Source organism: Balaenoptera ricei, chromosome X (assembly GCF_028023285.1).
Source record: "Balaenoptera ricei isolate mBalRic1 chromosome X, mBalRic1.hap2, whole genome shotgun sequence".
Lineage (NCBI taxonomy): Eukaryota > Metazoa > Chordata > Mammalia > Artiodactyla > Balaenopteridae > Balaenoptera > Balaenoptera ricei.
The window spans coordinates 125,193,402-125,215,470 of record NC_082660.1 but is presented as its reverse complement, the minus strand read 5'-3'; positions in this window follow the sequence as shown (position 1 = coordinate 125,215,470).

Genomic DNA, 22,069 nt, shown 5'->3' with positions numbered 1-22,069 from the left:
GTTGGAAGATTTTTAATCACAGTTTCAATTTCATTACTTGTGATTGGTCTGTTCATATTTTCTATTTCTTCCTGGTTCAGTCTTGGAAGGTTGTACCTTTCTAAGAATTTGTCCATTTCTTCCAGGTTGTCCATTTTATTGGCATAAAGTTGCTTGTAGTAGTCTCTTAGGATGCTTTGTATTTCTGCAGTGTCTGTTGTAACTTCTCCTTTTTCATTTCTGATTTTATTGATTTGAGTCCTCTCCCTCTTTTTCTTGATGAGTCTGGCTAATGGTTTATCAATTTTGTTTATCTTCTCAAAGAACCAACTTTTAGTTTTATTGATCTTTGCTATTGTTTTCTTTGTTTCTATTTCATTTATTTCTGCTCTGATCTTTATGATTTCTTTCCTTCTGCTAACTTTGGGTTTTGTTTGTTCTTCTTTCTCTAGTTTCTTTAAGTGTAAGGTTAGATTGTTTACTTGAGCTTTTTCTTGTTTCTTTAGGTAGGCTTGTATAGCTATAAACTTCCCTCTTAGAACTGCTTTTGCTGCATCCCATAGGTTTTGGGTCGTCGTGTTTTCATTGTCATTTGTCTCTAGGTATTTTTTGATTTCCTCTTTGATTTCTTCAGTGATCTCTTGGTTATTTAGTAACGTATTGTTTAGCCTCCATGTGTTTGTCCTTTTTACGTTTTTTTCCCTGTAATTCATTTCTAATCTCATAGCGTTGTGGTCAGAAAAGATGCTTGATATGATTTCAATTTTCTTAAATTTACTGAGGCTTGATTTGTGACCCAAGATGTGATCTATCTTGGAGAATGTTCCGTGCGCACTTGAGAAGAACGTGTAATCTGCTGTTTTTGGATGGAATGTCCGATATATATCAATTAAATCTATCTGGTCTATTGTGTCATTTAAAGCTTCTGTTTCCTTATTTATTTTCATTTTGGATGATCTGTCCATTGGTGTAAGTGAGGTGTTAAAGTCCCCCACTATTATTGTGTTACTGTCGATTTCCTCTTTTATAACTGTTAGCAGTTGCCTTATGTATTGAGGTGCTCCTATGTTGGGTGCATATATATTTATAATTGTTATATCTTCTTCTTGGATTGATCCCTGGATCATTATGTAGTGTCCTTCCTTGTCTCTTGTAACATTCTTTAATTTAAAGTCTATTTTATCTGATATGAGTATAGCTACTCCAGCTTTCTTTTGATTTCCATTTGCATGGAATATCTTTTTCCATCCCATCACTTTCAGTCTGTATGTGTCCCTAGGTCTAAAGTGGGTCTCTTGTAGACAGCATATATATGGGTCTTGTTTTTGTATCCATTCAGCCAGTCTATGTCTTTTGGTTGGGGCATTTAATCCATTCACGTTTAAGGTAATTATCGATATGTATGTTCCTATGACCATTTTCTTAATTGTTTTGTGTTTGTTTTTGTAGGTCCTTTTCTTCTCTTGTGTTTCCCACTTAGAGAAGTTCCTTTAGCATTTGTTGTAGAGCTGGTTTGGTGGTGCTGAATTCTCTTAGCTTTTGCTTGTCTGTAAAGCTTTTGATTTCTCCATCAAATCTAAATGAGATCCTTGCCGGGTAGAGTAATCTTGGTTGTAGGTTCTTCCCTTTCATCACTTTAAGTATATCATGCCACTCCCTTCTGGCTTGCAGAGTTTCTGCTGAGAAATCAGCTGTTAACCTTATGGGAGTTCCCTTGTATGTTATTTGTCATTTTTCCCTTGCTGCTTTCAATAATTTTTCTTTGTCTTTAATTTTTGCCACTTTGATTACTATGTGTCTCGGCGTGTTTCTCCTTGGGTTTATCCTGTATGGGACTCTCTGCGCTTCCTGGACTTGGGTGGCTATTTCCTTTCCCATGTTAGGGAAGTTTTCGACTATAATCTCTTCAAATATTTTCTCTGGTCCTTTCTCTCTCTCTTCTCCTTCTGGGACCCCTATAATGCGAATGTTGTTGCGTTTAATGTTATCCCAGAGGTCTCTTAGGCTGTCTTCATTTCTTTTCATTCTTTTTTCTTTAGTCTGTTCCGCAGCAGTGAATTCCATCATTCTGTCTTCCAGGTCACTTATCCGTTCTTCTGCCTCAGTTATTCTGCTATTGATTCCTTCTAGTGTAGTTTTCATTTCAGTTATTGTATTGGTCATCTCTGTTTGTTTGTTCTTTAATTCTTCTAGGTCTTTGTTAATCATTTCTTGCATCTTCTCAATCTTTGCCTCCATTCTTATTCCAAGGTCCTGGATCATCTTCACTATCATTATTCTGAATTCTTTTTCTGGAAGGTTGCCTATCTCCACTTCATTTAGTTGTTTTTCTGGGGTTTTTTCTTGTTCCTTCATCTGGTACATAGCCCTCTGCCTTTTCATCTTCTCTATCTTTCTGTAACTGTGGTTTTTGGTCCACAGGCTGCAGGATTATAGTTTTTCTTGCTTCTGTTGTCTGCCCTCTGGTGGTTGAGGCTATCTAAGAGGCTTGATGGGAGGCTCTGACATTAAACTTTTTATTAAACAGAATAAGGTGATTTAAAAATTCATCATTCTTTGAAATGACTAATTTATATCTTTCAAACAATAGCCATAGTACATAAACAAAATTCCAAGGTCACGTAGATACATGATGTCTTTCATTAATAAAGAGATATATCATTCCTCTAGATTAGAAGGCTCAGTATTGTAAAAATGTCTATTTTCCAAACACTGATTTACAAATTTAACATTATTCCAGAGAAATATCTAAGTGAAATTTTGGTAACTTGACAAAAATTTTAGGGTTCATCTAAAAGAATAAACAGACTAGCCAGGAAATGTCTGAAATTGAGAAATAATAAATGAGGGACTTCTACTATATTAATACTTAAAGTTTACTGTAACAATATGATGCTTTCACAAGAATACAGATACATATCAATAGACTAGAATATCATAGAATAGAAAAAAAAAATAGGAAGAAATACACCAAAATGTTAGCAATTGTTACATGTGGTGAGGATTTGTATAATTTAAATCGTTGTCTTTTGTGCTTTTCTTTGTCTTAAATTCTCTGTGAATATTTTATATTATTTTTAGTGAGGAAAACTTACTTTACCTCAAATAAAAAAACGTTTAAGAACAAATCAGAGTCTTGATTTTTATGCTATTCCAGGGTCCCGAGGAAGGCCACATATGCCTGGAGCAGAGTGATGCTGATTTTAACAGACTTCTCTGTCTGAATGTGTTACTGGAACCTCAAATTCTCAATAAGTCCAATGCATTTCTTTTTAGCTACTAATAAGCCAGCCACTTTGCAAACACATGAAACACATTTTCTCACTTAAACTTTTCAACAATGCTCGGCAATGCTGTGGGGTGAGTGCTCTAATTAGACATGTTATAGATGAAAAACAAACAAAATTTTTAATAAAGCTCAAGGTGGTTAAATAACTTGACGAAGTTTTAAGTGTCAAAATGGGTGTTCAAACTCAATCAGGCTTTCAGTCTGATTCTATTCTGCTCTCAAAATTGCGCTCCCACCACCTCCGGACCTGTTCCTCTTCGTGTATTCTCTCTCTGGACAACAGATGCCAACACTCAGCCTAACAACCCAGTGAGTTTAAACATCATTTGCCCTCAATTCCTCCACCCCTCTCCATCCGGGCTCCAACTTCAATCAGTCACCGGGTCTTGTTAATTCTACTGAGATTTTCCAAATCCCTATTCTGTTTATTCTCTCCATTACTCCCATTACTTCTGCTGCTAAGTGAAACGAACCCTTTCTCTACTCTTGTCTGAACTTCTCCAATAGCTTTCGAGGTGCTTTTGTTCCTCTCCATTTCATTCTCCACACTGAAGCCAGGTACCCCCAAAATATGAATCTTATCTTTTCATTTCCTTGACCAGAACCCTTCAATGAATCCCATTGCCTAGGAAGTTTAAACTCCTTAGCCTAGCACATAAGGCCCTTTGTGATCTAGGCCTTGCCAATCTCTGTAGCCCCATGAAGCATTGCTCCCCCCATGCACAATATGAACTTCCACCATACCAGCTACTTGCATATCCTTGAATGCACACACCAGATTGTCAGTCCTCCTTGCTTTTACACATGTAAAGGCATGCACATGTGTATTTAAAATACACATATTTTAAATATCCTTCCCTGCACTGTCTTCTTGGAAAATGTCTCTTCATTCTTCAAGAGTGAACTCAAATGATACCTTCTCCTTGGAGGTTGCCCTAACTTCTTCAGGCAAAAATAAAACCCTTCCTATCATGTGTTTACACAATACCTGCCCAGTTTTTCATGCAGAGTATAATGAAAAGAGTGTAGGCTTTGGGATCACAGGAGTAGGCTGTGCATTCAGAGGTTGCTGCTTACTGACTGTAGGACCTTGGACAAATTATATCAACATGGGATGTAATGAGACTCTTCAAAAACAATTTGACTAAAATGTCTGATTCATTAGCTCCTCTGCCTTAATACTGAACATGAAATGATTCTTGACTGAGTAGAAAGAAAATTGTTTGTGTTAGCTTTTTTCAGAAGAGATATTTTAATTTATATTAAGTTTGTGAGATACTCATCATTCCTGAATCCTTTCTACTTAGCCATCCACTTTCTGCCTGTTTTACCTTTTTGAGTATAAAGATATTTTTTCTTTTATTTCCCAAGATGCATTCATTCCCCCTTTTATGAATATATCCTTTTAACAAACATTGTGTGTGTGTGTCTCATTATATATGAGACACACACACACAAACATAGTGATAAGGGCCACAGAGAGAAATAGAAGTACAGTCCTCAGGGAGTCTAGTAGGAGTCTCTACAAAATTTTAATTTGATGTATTCTAATGGACTATCAAGAGGCCAAAAAGTTTGTATTGATGTTAATTTACTCCCATAACTCAGCTTCCCATTCCCCCTTGTGGCTGGTATAAGTTCAAGGTACATTAGTTCTCAATAATTCTCTTGGAGATTTTTGGAAGGTTCCTTAACGTCTCTGTGCCTCATTAAACAAAATCTTTAAAGAATCTACTTATCCCATATTGTAGTCAACAAAGGTTAAGTTATTGAACTCAATGCATGACTTAATAATAATGATGATAGGTAACATTTACTGAGAGATTACTATTATTACCTAATGTTTGGAGATCACTGGCCTAAGTACTGCATGGGGAGATGGAAAAGAAGAGGGGGATTTCATATGCGTTGTGCTGTTGACTGGATCTAACACCTCATTGAGCAGATATGTGCTACGAATGCTGCTAGTCTGAGATACATTTGCAGTGTGAGTTATTTAGAGTTATGGTAAAGAATATGGAGCATCTTCCGTTTTAGAGGCTGATTGGAGCCACTGGAGGGCAGAGGTAGAAAGTGAGAGGAGACTAAGCCTGGCTCTGAGGCTTTGTTTCTGGGTTTGTGCACCTCCGTTGAGACTTCCGTGAAGACTAGGTAAAATCATTGTCATAGTGGGCAACCTAAGGCCACTGATTTCTTTAGAAAAGTGACTTCCAAATGTTTAGTAACAGAGATTGGGGAAAGGGTGATTGACATCAATGTCATGACCAGGAGAAAGTTGAAAACCAGGACCGTAACTGAATCACTGCATATGTACAGAGTGCAGCAGAGGAAGAAAACGAATATCCACAGGATGATGGAGCAGAGGTGGGGCAGACGTATGAGCACATACATGTCTGAAGGAAAAGCAGTGGGTGGAAGCTTCTATGGTATGTAAAGCATCCTGTGAGTGAAATTTTGGATGCATTGGAATGAGTTGTTTCAAACGTATAGTTAGGGTGAGGTTACTGTTAGATGCGCTGTTTACAGGGTAAACCAAGAACAAAGGAGGCAACCCCAGGCTTCTGCCTGGTGCAAAGGCTTGCATCTTTTTTTTTTTTTAAATAAATTTATGTATTTATTTTGGGTTGCGTTGGGTCTTCATTGCTGCGCGTGGGCTTTTCTCTAGTTGCGGCGAGTGGGGTCTACTCTCTGTTGCGGTGCCCGGGCTCCTCGTTGCAGTGGCTTCTCTTGTTGCAGAGCACGGGCTCTAGGCGCACAGGCTTCAGTAGTTGTGGCTTGCGGGCTCTAGAGTGCAGGCTCAGTAGTTGTGAGGCACGGGCTTCGTTGCTCCGTGGCATGTGGGATCTTCCCGGACCAGGGCTCGAAAGTGTGTCTCCTGCATTGGCAGGTGGATTCTTAACCACTGCACCACCAGGGAAGTCGCAAGGCTTGCATCGTAAATGACTAGTAATGTATAGGGCTTGGAGAGGATGTCTGACAGCCGATGCTTGTTATTTTAACAAGGACTCACGCTTCCTTGGGTGGTAGGCAGATCTATTAACTTGGAAAGAGTATTCCAATTATGTTCTTTGTAGGAGCTGCTACTGTGAGGGCTTGTAGATCAGGTAGATTAACTACAAAGCAGACAACTTCAGACTTCTTTCTGGAAGTTGGACTTCCAGCTGCTGGATACAGCCTAGGAAGGATGAGTGACAGCCAGTGACAGTAAGTGTCCTTGGGAAATGTGAGCATTTGTGTGGGAAAGTTCAATATATCACTAGGAGGATTTATATAGCATGTAGCCAGGGGTGAAAGTATTGAATTGGTGGGTGCACAAATAAACATAACTGACTGATGTCTGTCTGCATTTTGGGTGGCAGGCTTGAAACCCTACATACCAGGAAATACTCTTTCTACTTTATACAAATACACCACTTGCAAGTAATATGAGCTCTTCAGAAAAAAGCTAGAAAAGAGTGGCAGAGCAGCTCTTTTCTTAGACTTTGTCTTTTGACGGGATTCATGACTCTTTAGAGGTGGATGGGATCCTACAAAAAGTCTAGTTTATTGCCTCATTTTACCCACAGATGACTTGGGCCTTTGGTGAGCACAGCACAGGGGTTAAGAGCACAGACCCGGGAGTCCAAAGGAAATCCCAACTCCCAGACTCACAAGCTGTGTGAGCTTGGGAAAGTGCCTTGAATTCCCTGATCCTCACTCTCAGGCAGGTAAAATGGGCTATTGTGCCTGATTCAGTGCCTGACAGGCACAAGTAGTGAGCTACCTTGTCCTTGGAAGCAAGCAAGAAGCCTGGTTCAGGAAGCTTTGAAAGTAACACCTCGGGGGGCCATTCTTGAGCTGGAGGGAACTAAGGGACTTTGTTTATATATGTATTTCTCCCCCTACCTCCAATAGCTATAGAGCTAGGTCGGCAGTCTGAGGAGTTTGATCCTTTAGGTTCGGGTTTGCCAACCGAGTGCTGGACCTATTTAGGTAGGAAGGAATGATGGGTGGCTCAGAATATTGTGGGCCAGAGTGCAAGGCTCAGCACAGGGCATTTACATCTAAGGGGTCATATCTTTATTAGCAAGTCCTGTGTTAAGGAAGAGTAAAAACACGGGGTTGACAGTACTTTGTCAAAGGGGTAAGACACAGTTATAAATAATTTAGGAGGAGCTAGTGGAGCTGATGAGGTGAGGTAACGTCAAGCTCCTCCTGAACTGCCTGAGGAAAGCTTTTCTGAGATCCTGGAGGCACAAGCATCTGAAATTACAGCACTATCTCTTGGCAAGGCATGAAGACCATGAGTTTATCTTGCACAAGTGTAAGAGAGACCAAATTCTTAACTAAAGTTGCCGATAGGTCTTACAGTAAAGGGCTTCCTAAGACTGGTGTGATTGTTTAGGAGTTTGCCGATTTCAACAGTACAAGGTGGAGGCATGGAAGATTAGTGGAATCAAGAGGAAATAGAATGTGCAAAAGCCCAGAGGCAGGAATGAACAAATTGTGTTGAGGTCGGTTCTAGGCAAAGGAAAAGCATCAAGGAATGGAACATTGAGAGTTTTCATGGGTGGTGTAAACCATGAACTAAACTTCGAAAGGCAGGTTTGATTGGGAACACCGAAGTGTATGTGTAGAGGTGCCAGAGATTGACTAAAAAGGAGCTCAAGCAAAGGTCTAGAAGTCAAAATAAATATGACTTCCTGAATGGACAGTAAGAAACCTGAGCTGATTAGAGTGAAAGACGTGGGGCAGAGAGAGTGAGAAGAGAGACCCAATTGCCTGGATAGGATGGGGTCTGATTAGGGTGTATCTTGAAATTTGTGGGTGGGTAATTGAGTCTGACAGGATGGGAAATAGGAGCCATTAACGATTTCAAACAAGGGGGATGTGATGAAAACTGCCTGCATTGGAGAGTGAAGAGTCTCAGGTTAGTGTGGACTATTAGAGAATTATCATTGATCTAAGATCTAAACATATCCTAAAGGAGATTCTCAAAGCCCTCATGAAATTATTTCCACTGACACACTCAGTAGTGACATACACATATTTATTTTCTTTTGTTTCTTTAATGTGAAGCTTTTAAGTAGTCTTCAGGTTGTAGTTTAGCTTAAAATGTAGAAGACCATAGTTGAAACCATTTATGTGCATTTCTGTAACACAGAAAATAATGAGTTAAGCATAGTAGAAAAGTTAGAGGTTAGAGGTTTACTTAAAACCGTGTAGTACTATTTGCCATGGCAATTCATCTCTGTGATCAAGCCTGAGGAGCTAAGTTCATAGTTACCAAGATTGGCAGAAATTTAGGCAGATAATATGTATGACTAAATATAATACAATTATAATAAAAGTGAAGTTGCTCTTAGTACATACTTCGCTGCCCGAGCCTCTATAGAGTCATTCTACCTCCAAACATCACTTCCCCGTTAAAACACCAAGAAAATTATCAGCTCCTTGTATCCCAGGGACTGAAGAATGACTTCCCACTCTCTAGAAAGTTATGCTATGAATGCAGAAATGTACATGGTGAGGCAGGAAAGAGTCACAGGCCCTCTGAGCCCAGTCTGCTGAATCCAGGCTTTTCATTAATGGGCAACGGACTTCATGAAATGTCCTCAGATGAGCCTGAAGAAGACCATGTGTATTTCAGTGTATAAGGTTCATTCCAACATCTACCTTAATAACCAAGCCAACTTTTTTTCTTTCCCACTTATAATTTTAAGTAGGAAACACTCAAAACGCTGTTGGCGGTCCCCCAAACCATCCTCAGGCACGATGATTCCATCACTAGAACGACTCATAGAACTCAGAAGCTGTTACGCTCACAGCTATGCTTTATTGCAGTGAAAAGACACAGATCAAATTAGCAAAGGGAAAATGTGTCAGCGGCAGAGTCCGGGAGAAACCGAGCACAGGCTTTCAGCTGTCACTGGAATAACACTGAATTTCAGCAGTATGATGTTGCCTATGTAGTATATTATATTTTCCACATAGTTCTGCACAGGATGAGATACAAAATTAGAGAAAGAAGTTGTGGGGTATGAGAGGGAAGGCACAGCAATTTCCCGGCTGTTCTGCATTCACGTGTTGACTCTGCTGCACCCTCGGTTTGAGCCCTCTTCCCTTTATTTGACCTAGTTCCACTCTCTGTCTTAAGTTTTCTTCCAATGTCGTCACTGTAGCTCAGTGGTTCCTACTTCTGATCTTCTACAGAATTTTAATACAAGTCTTAATCCTGTCTGATATGTTGCCAATAGTTGTTCTCATATCCATTTTTCATCCTTTCCCTAGTGGTTGATGTCTTTTTCTTTTTAGAATAATAATAATAATAATGTAATTGATGCTTAAATGATACATACTATGTGCCAAGTATCATTCTAAGTATTTTACATATAATCACTTACTTAATCCTCACAACAACCTCATGAAGTACCGTTTCCTATTGCTGCTGTAATAAATTACCACAAAATTTAAAAACTGCAAAAGGAAACACAAATTTACTGGCTTACAGTTCTGGAGGTCAGAAGTCTGAAATGGGTCTCCCTGGGCTTAAATCGAGCTGTTGACAAGGCTACATTCCTTTCTAGAGGCTCTAGGGGAAAATTCACCTCCTTGTCTTTTCTAGTTTCTAGAGATTGAAACCTAGGAGGACCTTATGGGGCTCCTGGGCATAAAAGCCTTTCTGTGTCCCTTTCTCTGAGTTCCAAAGGGCAGGTTCAAACAGTTGCTAATCAGGGAAGGGAGGGGAGGGAGGGGATGCAGGGATAAGGGAGGAGCAGTCAAGAAACAATAGTGTAGCCTTGGGGCAGGGTCCTGGTTCCCCTTCAAGGGATACACAGAACAATATCTTTGAGCTCTTCTGCAGAACTAAAACCCCCACCAAATGGAAGACATTAACTACTTGATGAAGTACTCTTCATTCCAGAGAAGGTCACAGTTTGCCCATCATCACCTGATGCCAGATGATCTCTGGACTGAAGGAATGTGGGCCCTGTAATCACCCTTACCCTTATCAGCAAACCTGCCCCTTGATTATAAGTCTCCTCACAACCCTCCCAACACCCCCCCGTTCCCCCCCCCCCACTCCACCCCCCGGTTTGGGACACACAGTTTTGAGGGCATTAGCCCGCTGTGGTCCCCTTTGCCTGGCAAAGCAATAAAGCTATTCTTTTCTACTTCACCCAAAACTCGGTCTCTGAGATTTAATTCAGTATCAGGGTACAGAGGTTGGATTGGGCTTCAAGATCACACACATTCCTTGGCTTGTGGGCCCCTTCCTTCATCTTCAAAGCCTGCAATGGTGGTTGCTCTACACCTAAACTAACACAACATTGTAAATCAACTATACTCCAATCAAGAAAAAAAAAAAAGCCAGCAAATGGTGGGCCAAGGCTTTCTCATGATGCCATCTCTGGTTCTGTGAGCAAAGCTGGGAAAGAGTGTCCATTTTTAAGGACCTACGGGAGTCCGATCAAGATGCAGAGTAGGAAGCCCCTGAGAACGACCTTAAGAATAACAGAGCAGATATTCTACAACCAAAGATACAAAGAAAAGGCCGTATAGAGACAGGTAGGAGGGGCAGAGATGCAGTATAGTCAGAACCCACACCCCTAATGAGGCAACAACACCAGAGGTGGCCCTGAAGAGTGAGGATTCCGAGTGCCAAGTTGAGCTCCCCATCTCAGTGGACCTGTACCTGGAAGATGAGCCCCCATAACATCTGAATTTGAAAAACAGTGGGGCTTACTTCTGGAAGAGCCCAAGGGCTGTGGGACCCCAAGAGTGCTCTGGAAGGGCTTGCACACAAACTCATTTGCTCCCAGTCTCAATGCAGATGCCACAGCTTGAAAAGCACCTGGGTCATATGAGAAGGAGAGTCACTGACTACTTTTAGCATATGTGCTGGAAGGGCAGGGATCTGTTGGAGCTTCCTCCAGGGATGGAAGCACTGGCGTGCTTTTTTTGGTTTGTTTTGGGTTTTTTGTTGTTTCTCTCTCCTTCCACCTAGCTGGCCTGGCACTGGCAAGTGGCATTTCTGTCACTCTCCATCAACCCACCTAACACCATGTGCCCGGCCCTGCCGTTCACCTGAGAATCCGCCTTGCCCAACCTGCTCACCCCAGCCAGCTCCTCCAAGGTGGCTCCTGTCATACTCCACCTGGAGGGAGAACTTGGCCATACTGTTTTGATCACTGTAGCTCTGTAGTATAGACTGAAGTCAAGGAGCGTGATTCTTTGAGATCTGTTCTTTTTTCTCAAGATTGTTTTGGCTATTCAGGGTATTTTGCGTTTCCATACAAATTTTAAAAATATTGGTTCTCCTTCTGTGAAAAATGCCATTGGTATTTTGATAGGCCTTGCCTTGAACCTGTAGATTGCTTTGGGTGACTTTTTTGGCCATGGCTACTGTGGGTGTGCTGGTGGGCAAGGCTGGTCCCCACATGACTGGCTGTGAGGCCCAGTTTCAAACAGTATGGTACTGGCACAAAAACAGACACATAGATCAATGGAACACAACAGAGAACCCAGAAATGAACTCACAATTATATGCTCAATTAATTTATGACAAAGGAGGCAAGTGAGGAAAAGATAGTGTCTTCAATAAGTGGTGTTGGGAAAACTGGACAGCCACATGCAAAAGAATGAAACTGGACCACTTTCTCACACCATATAAAAAAATAAACTCAAAATTGATTAAAGACTTGAATATAAGACCTGAAACCATAAAACCCATAGAAGAAAACTCTTTGACATTGGCCTTAGCAATATTTTTTTGGATCTGTCTCCTCCAGTAAGGGCAAAAAAAGCAAAAATAAACAAATGAGACTACATCATTCTAAAAAGTTTCTGCAGAGCGAAGGAAACCATCAAAAAAATGAAAAAGCAACCTATTGAATGGGATAAGATACTTGCAAATGATATGTGCAATAAGGGGTTGATAAGTGGATAATACTTAAGAAGAAGGCCTGCAGAGCCAGACTGTGTTTGTCTGGCACAAACAAATACAGTTTGTGCACTGCATTTGTCACATAGCAATTGCTCACTGTGTATTTGCATAATTGTTTGCAGTCTGAAGATGGCAGAGCAATGAGTTGGAGGTGGGAGTATAGTGAGGGAACCATAACCCTGCCCACCTACTCTCATTCTTCTCCTGTTCCTGATTCTCCTTGTCACAACTAAGAGTTAGTTTAGTTTTCCAATAGATGCATGTATTTCCATGTACTTTACCATTACAGCTTAATGCAAATTCCATTCTAGCATGACATCAAGGATTTGGGTAAACTCAGATTGGTTCTGGTGGAACATTTCCCATTGCAAGCAAGCATTTCCAATTGTCGAGACAGGAACAAAAGGCCTGTGTCCGTTTAGGGGATTCAGAATAGGTTGCCAACTGCACAAAGATATAAGAGGCCCTAGAAAAAAAACAGGACATGGGCTGTGGATCTGAGTTTCCTCAAGCCCTCAGATAAGATTCTTAGCTTTCTGGGCCTTTAACACTACCCTAATACCCCTGTTAGAATACTGAAGCAGAGAACAGAAGTCTAGAAAGCCCTTGCCTGTTGCAGTAGGTTTTAAAACTATGTATTATTCTTCACGTGTATCTCTCTATTTAATATTCTTCAGGGTCCTTTAACCAGCCAGGATATAAGCTCTTGGGTGTCTTCTGCATAAAAGCTGCAATTAGAATATTTATGTATTTTTAGGGCAATAAGGGAATAACTGAACATCCACATCTAGAAAACACAATATTTGCATAATGAAGGCTTGTCTTTCTCTAAGTCCCTAGACAGCCTTCTTTGTGTCTTGACAGTTGCATTCCCTGGAGGTCAGTCATCATTATAAATTTAAAGTGACTTTTACAAGAACTCAATTAAGAGCAAACTAAGAAGAAGTTAGTGCACATGTAAATCATGTATCTACTTGGTTACACAAGTGGCATGACAATGACTAGCAGTGTGTAGCTTCAGAGGATACAGTTCTACATAGTTGTTAGCAGTTCCTGTAGTTGGAAAAAATATAGATAGAAATTAATCATAAACTCTTTATCCAGAGAAAGCATCTGGATCTCCTTTGCCATCTTTATTATAGGGTTTAAGGTGTGTAGGACCTCAAATCCAAAAATATGTTTTAATGACCTAATTGAGTACCTATGTATGGATACAGGAAATAAACCTATTTGGCATTGAGAACTGGTAGAAGAAGTATAGTAACCGTAGCTAGCATATTTGCTATAGAATATCTGCGTATGAAGAAATACACTTTCTTTTTTTATTGAAGTATAGTTGATTTACCTTATTGTGTTAGTTTCAGGCATACAGCAAAGTGACTCAGAATATATATATTCTTTTTTTAATCTTTTCCATTATAGTTTATAACAAGATACTGAATACAGTTCCCTGTGCTATACAGCAAATCCTTGTTTATCTGTTTTATATATGGTAGTGTGCATCTGTTAATCCCATACTCCCAAGTTAACCCTTCCCCCTCTTCCCCTTTGGTAACCATAAGTTTGTTTTCTATGTCTGTGAGTCTGTTTCTGTTTTGTAAATAAGTTCACTTGTACTATTTTTTAGATTCTACATATAAGTGCTATCATATAACATTTGTTTTTCTCTGTCTGACTTACTTCACTTAGTATAATCATCTCTAGGTCCATCCATATTGCTGCAAATGGCATTATTTCAATTGCAATGAGGTATCACCTCCCACCGGTCAGAATAGCCATCATCAAAAAAGTCTACAAATAATAAGTGCTGGAGACAGTATGGAGAAAAGGGAACCCTCTTACACTATTGGTGGGAATGTAAATTGGTGCAACCACTGTGGAAAACAGTATGGAGGTTCCTTAAAAAACTAAAAATAGAGTTATCATATGATTCTGCAATCCCACTCCTGGGCATATATCCAGAAAAGATGAAAGCTCTAATTCAAAAAGATATATGCACCCCAATATTCACAGTGGCACTATTTACAATAGCCAAGACAAGGGAACAACCTAAGTGTCCATCAACAGAAGAATGAATAAAGAAGATGTGATGTGTATACACACACACACACACACACACACACACACACACACACACAAGGGAATACTACTCAGCGATAAAGTAATATACTTTCATAGTCAGTATCTATGAAACAAATCTGATTTTCTTGTTGGTTCCCATTATAAAATCAGAGAAGTAGCCTATGGGGAAAAGAACATATGAGTAAATGATTTTTTTGTGTGTGTGTTTTGTTTTTGGATTTTTTTTAAACGATGAAAAAGGCATGTTTTCCACCTAGCCCTTCCTTCACTTTTTCTTTGCAGTGTTTTCAGAATGGGCAAGACTGCACTAAAAATTTTCCTTCACCTCTTTTCATCCCTCTAGCACTTCTACAAAGAATGGAGGAAAATTCGAAGCAGTCGGTGTTGATACTTTTATTAGCCAAGATAGAAAAGGAGACTGAAATAATTGGCTAAAGTCAAGTCAAGTATGTGGACTTTAGTTAACCATTGTTTTACTTCATTTAAAGAAAAAAAAAGAACACTTCTCTGCTAGATAATCTACTACCTCCTATACCTAAGAATTGCTTTTTAAAAAATTAAAACAGATGATTTATTAATATGTGCCTCAGTATGAAATATTTTCATCTAATTAACTGTATGAAATAAAGCAAAATGTGTGGAGGAAAGCTGATATACAAATTTTCCATCTGAACATTAAAGCAGGAATTATCAAGAGGTTTCCCTAATATTAATGGCTTGCTGCTCCTGCTTTTTATCTTGGTGATGGAATAAATTGCAACTGGAGAAGTTAAGATGAAAGAGCCACACTCTCTGAAAAGTTAACCCATGAATGAGGGGTTGTGACATCAGAAGGCCCGCTGCCCAGCACTTTGCCTCCCACAGTCCGTGGAAGAGACAGGCGGTGCGTGAATGTGCGTCCTGCATATCGTTGTAAGTCAGTTGTTCCATAACCATTTCCTCAGATTTTAATGTTGGTCGAGAATGAAAATCCTTCTCATTTTTTTTTTCCTACTAGAGTCATGAAGTATGGGAAGTCACAATTGTATGCAGTATAAGTTAATTACTACAGTAATCATCGCATTTGAGTCTAAACTCTTCAATTTAGAGAAGGTTTTTAGCCCCGAGTCTTAACAACTTTTAGAGGCATGGAGAAATAGAGAAGTCAGGACTCCTGACGTTCTTTTTAACATACAGTGCAGTTGTCTTTTAAATTTACCTTTATGTTATCTGGAAGGGCTAGTACAGCATTCCATTGAGAAATAGTTGGCTCTCTCCGCAACTAAGCTTAATACAAAGGAAAATCTGTGAGCAATGGAGTTTCTTAAACATTGGAGTTAGTATGGGCTCAATATATGTTTATTTGAGATGTGAACCCACTAGTCTAGGCATTGGGCTAAAAACTCTTAACTATGGAGGTGTCTATAGTGTATATAGCATAGTTTCTATTTTTTAGGAGTTTACATTATGGTGGGAAGAGAGACACATAAGCAGATAATCGTAATGAAATTTCATGAGGCCTCGTGAGAGACATAGAGGATGTTTCAGCAGCAAGGAGGAGGAGCACTTAATTTTGATCTGGAGGAAAAAAGGGGGATGGTTTCTAGGAAAGTTAAAGTAAGGGAGGTCATAAAAGTATATTAGAAATTTACATTTTCTTGAAAAGTATCTAGTTGTAAATAATCTCCTTTTGGATAAAAGTTGAAAATAAGATAATTATAAAATGAAACTGAGGAGATAAGTTATATTGCTGCTGCTCTTAGTTTAGCTCTAAATATTATCTTAATCAAACAGGGATGACAAGTGTGTGTTGTTTACTGTGTGTGTGTTCTTTTGTTTTGGGGGGCACTGTTGACCCAAACCCATTCAATTATCCAATCATGAGGATTGTATTAATATACTAATATTTTCTGATTAATATCCTGATTGGTGAGCTGATCCATATAACCTTCTGGCCAGAAAACATATAGGGACTTCCTTCTCACAGTAACGCTATTTTCCTTTTACTTCTTGTGTTGGTATGATCATATCTTTTGACCCATGCCTTATGTTCCACCTAACTCATTAGATACTCCTAAATATCCTTCCCTGGTTCTTCCGCCTCTTCCTAAATGATAAAAGTTGGAATGCTCCAGAGCTTAGTGCTTGGTTCTCTTCTTTTTGTTCTTTATACTCACAACCTTGGTGATTTCACATTTATAGACTTAACTATCCCCTATATGCTATATGCTATAGTTTTCCAAATTTACCTGTGTGGCTTTGACACCCCTTTTGAACCTCATACACAATATGCAACTGCCTCCATGACATCTTCTCTTTTCCAAAAATGAACTCTGAGTTTCTCCCCAAGAACTACTTCTTTGCCTCGGTAAATAGCATTCATCCAGTTTCTCAGGACAGTTGTGCTGTCATCCTTGACTACTCTCCTCACCACTAACCCCATCAAGTGCATCAGCAAATCCTGTTGGCTCAAGCATCAAAACATATCCCAAATTATATTATGTTACTAAAGATGATAGGCTAATCCAAAATTTATTCCTCCTATAACTATTTCTACTGTTAGCTCACTAGTTGGAGCAATCATCATATTTTGCCATAACTATTATAATAGCCCAAACTGGGCAATTTGTGTTAGTTCAGTCTTTGCAGTGGAAGAGTTATGGGGAGTTAATGGTAGTATTGTGCAATGAGTGGTCATGGTGAAATGGGGGTCAAGACCATTGGAAGTGAGAAAGTCAAAAAACTAAGAGGCCAGGGTATAGAAAGATCACCTATGTCAAGTTTGAAATTGTCAAATTGATGACAAGCATATGGCTAGACAGTAACACAGGGATTCAGGTGCTAAAATCTAAAACATTAAAAGAATGAGGAGGGAAATCTTTGGTCCCATATATCTCCACTTTCTTTATAACTCTTCCTACTTATAGTTTCTGCTTTCACAAAAATCTCCTAACTCTCACCAGTGCATGGGCTCTCCGTATAGCCTTCCACATTTAGCTCCTGTTAATGGCTTCATTCCCTGCATTATTTTTCAGTTCAAATTCCTAAGAGCAAGAAACAGATTGGCTCAGCCTGTTCCTGTATGAGTAGTCACCTTTTTCTTCTGTGTGGCAGGCCACATCACAGTTTACCTTTTGGTTATGTTTCTGCTTCTGATCTGATTAACTGTAGCCAGAGGGCATACAAAGAAAGACAGGGCAGGGATAAAGGATCACGACTACCTAGGATTGTAACTTCAGCAGAAATTGGGTTGAGTGGTTTCTCTTATATGCTAAGGCGTTGAAGGCACTTTGGACGTAGCACATAATTATTGAAATGTCTGTATGGTTGTGTCAGAGACTGAAGTAGTGAAACAGCAGAGAAGAGGTGGGTAGTAGGAGGAAGTCATTTTACAAGTTACTAGCACAGGCGTACTGTCATTTCAATGGAACGAAACAAAAGAGAAACAAGCTGAGAATGCACATGACTTCAGGTAGTGCTTGATGTATCTTAGATATTAAAATGTGTCTTATTTCCTTGCATTCATTCACCCAATATTAAGCAGCCAGTCTCTGCTGGGTTGTGATATATAATGAGTAGAGGATCCATGTAAGAAAAATTAGGAAGTCTCTTCCATTGCCCCTGACACCAAAACCCTACTAGTTTTGTCAAAACTCCAGCCACCTTAACTAGCTCCTAACTCATCAAGAAATATCTGCAATGCTTTATACGGGTTTTCCTCTTGGTACTTTACTTTCCCTTAAAATAAAGTAGGAAGAAAGATAGTGTACTTCAGAGAAAATCAGAAAAACTAATTAAGTCAGAAGTCAGTGCTTTGAAGATGAAAGTGGTTGCTGAGTATTAAAGTGGGGCCCATGCAGTCTGTAACAACATGCCATGAACTGAAGGCACACCAGAATTCTTTAGAATTCCAAAAGGCCTTTGTTGAAAATTCAAGTGACGCAATGGAGTGCTTGATAGCCTTGGATTTCCAATACAGTACTATTCTATTTCCAAGGATATGATGTCTGAAAAAATACAAAGACACCTATTCACAACAAAAAAAGGGATTGAACTAGACAGAATGAATGAAGTAAGGAACCCCATCATGGTGCACATTCCAGTGTTCAGAATGTGTGTGAAGTAAAAATCCTCTACTACATTGCTTGATCTTAATTTATAAATGCTAAAACAAAGGGATTTGCAGGTAGAGTCCACTGGGCATTCAAGATGCTCCCAGGATCTGAGAAATTAGGTAAGATGAAGGTTGAAAGTAGGTCTGAGAACATTGATTTGGAGAAGCCCTGTAAATACTTGCTGCATGGCTTAGTCTGGTCAGGGATGGGGAAATCAGACTGAGGAATGCTATGAGATTGTAGGTTGTTTCCTCTTTATTTGCATGCTTACTATTTATTTACTATACTAAGTGTTATGGGTTTGTGTCCTCCCCCAAAAAGATATGTTGAAGTCCTTAACCCCCGTACCTGTGAATGTGACCTTATTTGGAAATACAGCCTTTGCTGATGTCATTAGTTAAGAAGAGTTCATACTGGGATAGAGTGGGCTCCTAATCCAATATGCCTTTTGTCCTTATAAGGAGATGGTCACATGAAGATACAGAGGCACAGGAAGAATTTCAAGTGAAGCAGAGTTGGAGTGAGGCATCTATAAGCCAAAGAATGCCAAGGATTGCTGGCTGTAAGCAGAAGCCAAGAGAGAGGCCTAGAACAGATTCTGCCTCAGAATTCTCAGAAGGAACCAACCTTACCAACACCTTGATTTCAGGCTTCTGGCCTCCAAAACTGTAAGAAAAATACATTTCTGTTAAGTCACCCAGTTAGAGGTACTTTGTTATGACAGCCCTAGGAAACTAATACGCTAAGGATGAGGAACTATCCCATTCAATCTATGCATGTACATTTATTTTTTCTTTCAAACAATTCTGTGCTCACTGGCTGCATGGTATAGGGCAGGGGTTGAGAAATTTTTCTGTAAAGAGTTAATATTTCAAGCTTGGCAGGCCACTAGGTCTCAGGTACAATTACTCAACCCTGCCCTTAGGGTACAGAAGTAGTCACACACAGCAAGTGAGTGGTCGTGGCTATGTTCTAACAAAACTGCCTTTATGGATGTTGAAACTTGAATTTTGTGTAATTTTCAACCCTCATGAAATATTCTTCTTCTTTTGGTTGTATTCAACCATTTAAAATGTAAAAAGCATTTTTAGCTTGTGGCCCAGAACTGGCCTGTGGCCCATAGTTTGCCAGCCCCGAGTGTAGGGGAAAGAAGACAGGGTTTTGAGTCGGATAGAGCTGGCTCGACCACTTCTTAGTGGTCTAATTTTTGATGCTTCTTTACTCCTCTGAGTTTTGATTTCTGCTTTTGCAAACTAGAAATAATGATGTTTTCCTCAAAAGGCTAGTAAAAGAATAAATTAGCTCTTAGCAGGATTAGTTTCATGGGCATGTGATCTGTGCAATCGCCCAGGGCCCTGCAGTTTGAAGGGCCCTGCATTTAATTTAATGCTCTGTTGTCACCATCGTGAGATTCTTCATCATTTTGTACAGGTTCCATATTTTCATTTTGCATTGGACCTGGTGAATTATTTAGCCAGTTCTGGCTCCTAGCACAGACTAGGAGCCCCCCCAAAAATAGCTATTTTTATTACTATGCATTGTAATGTGTAGGTTATTGAAAAGCTAAACTTTATCCTTGGTTAAGGAGGCATGGCCTCTTTGGGAAAGGGCAAGGGTATTCTCTCACAAAAGAAAAGCAGTGATTATGAGAAAGAGAAACATACTAGAAACAGATGAACAGACTGACAAGAAAAGTAAAGACACGATGCTCTAACTCTGTAACATGCCAAATTGACGGCCAAGAGGAAATGCTCCAGAGACAACCAATTTGTTGTGGGGAACCTAATGATTCTCGTCTGACGAAGGTTTGTGCTGCGAAATAACTTTGGAAATGTGCTGGCTCTGCAGGGATCTGTGCACAGAATGCTAAATAAATCTTGCAGTTGGGTCTTATGGCAGTCTTTATTTTGAGCAGTGACATCAGAGCATTTATCCAAGCACTTGTTTAAATAGAAATGCAAAAAGAGGTGCATTGCAGTATCTGCTGAGCAGTGTAAATGTTACATTGGTGGAAATCTGGGACTCTGAGTCTGTCTTGCCAACACAGCGCCGAGTCTGACCTACTATTAATTTCTTTGCTCATTGTACTTGACCCAAATGGAAAACTCAGAGCTCCAGTAAAATTAGATGGTCATCAAATTTTCATGCCACTTTTCAGAACTGCTGCCCAGGTAGAGTCAAGCAGTATGCAATTCATAAATAAAGGAGCCACATTATTTTTTTTCTTTATATCTGGAAAGGCATCCTTATCAGCGAGAAAGTTCCCTTTGACAGTGTTCTAGCATGTTTGGGTTTATGTCAAACAGCATTTCAAAATCTTTTGGCTGCTGCAAGAATTCCACTTCCAGGCTCGTAAGCTAAAGCCAGATTTTCCCAGCTTCTGTGAGCTTTGGTAGGGCTTTAATCATGAGGGCTTATCTAGTAGGAAGTGAAGTTGGTCCATCCAAAAAACTACTCAGCCACTATTCTGCCAATGCCATACACTCCGGGGAGTGGCTTCAACCACTGGTTGGGTATATCTTATTCAGAATTATCTAAGCAAACAAAACCATTATAAAATGAATTATAACATATGCTAAGCAGTTTATATTATACAGCAATGATGATTATGTACAGATCTTACTACAGTATGAAACTGATGTGAACTTCCATCCGTCCCTCACTAAGGTATTTGTGAAGCTGTGAGTCGCTTGTGTGTGAAGTGTGCTGATGCGAAACTTAGACAGCTGGCTTTCTTTTGTTGTCTAAGTGGCTGGGCTGGCCCTGAGCCACTTTTTCATTTCTTGCAGATTCCCATATCAGCACATATTCAAGGGTAAGTCTACCAGGCCTTACATCTTCACATTCCTGGCCAAGAAGTGGATGAGAGAAACAAACCTTATTAGCCAACAAGTTCCAGAATCTCTGCTCTGCTCCTCCTCTGGCCTCCTGTGATTGCACATTGAGCCCCTTTTTTGTTCATTAGCACCTCTGATGTGTACTGCTCAGGGATGGAGGGAGGAGGTGAAGATCAAATTAGTCAATTTGGCTTCTTATTAGTAGCTCTGGCAAAAGACTTGGAGGAGGGTTTGCATCTAATCACTAAAATGAGAGGAAATCATCTGTGGCATTCCTACTCCTGATTCCCAAGTGAGCAAAAGGCTGGCTGATTTCCTCTTTGCTAAATAGTGTCCTGAGTGTTCGAATGCTTTGTAAAAATGCCTGCCTTAGTCTAGGTGTACAATGGGGTCAAATAGGTTCACTAGATAAGTTTAAAAGATAAAATAGATTTAACTGATTCCCCCTTCCACTTAAATGACTTTAAAAAAAATTCAGGATTTGGTTTTATTTTGTTTCATGTTTTATATAAAAAGGCATGGCCTTTAAGAGTAAGATGGAACTGAAAATAGACAAGTAAAAAATTAAGGAAATAAATACAGTAATTTTAGATAGTGGTAAGGGCTAGGGAGAAGATGAGGCCCGATGAAGAGTCAACGACTGAATGGGAACATGATGTTTTTGTAGATCAGGTAATGAGAAAAGGCCTCTTGAGGAGATGGCATTTGATCAGGGACCTGCGTGATAAGGAGGAGAAATTTTGTGAGGCTCTAGTGGGAGCACCTTCCAAGCAGAGGACTGGCAAGTGTAAAATCTCCCAGGCAGAATAGAAGATTGCTGCATGAGGAGATACAATTAGGCTTGTGTGATTGAAACAGCGAA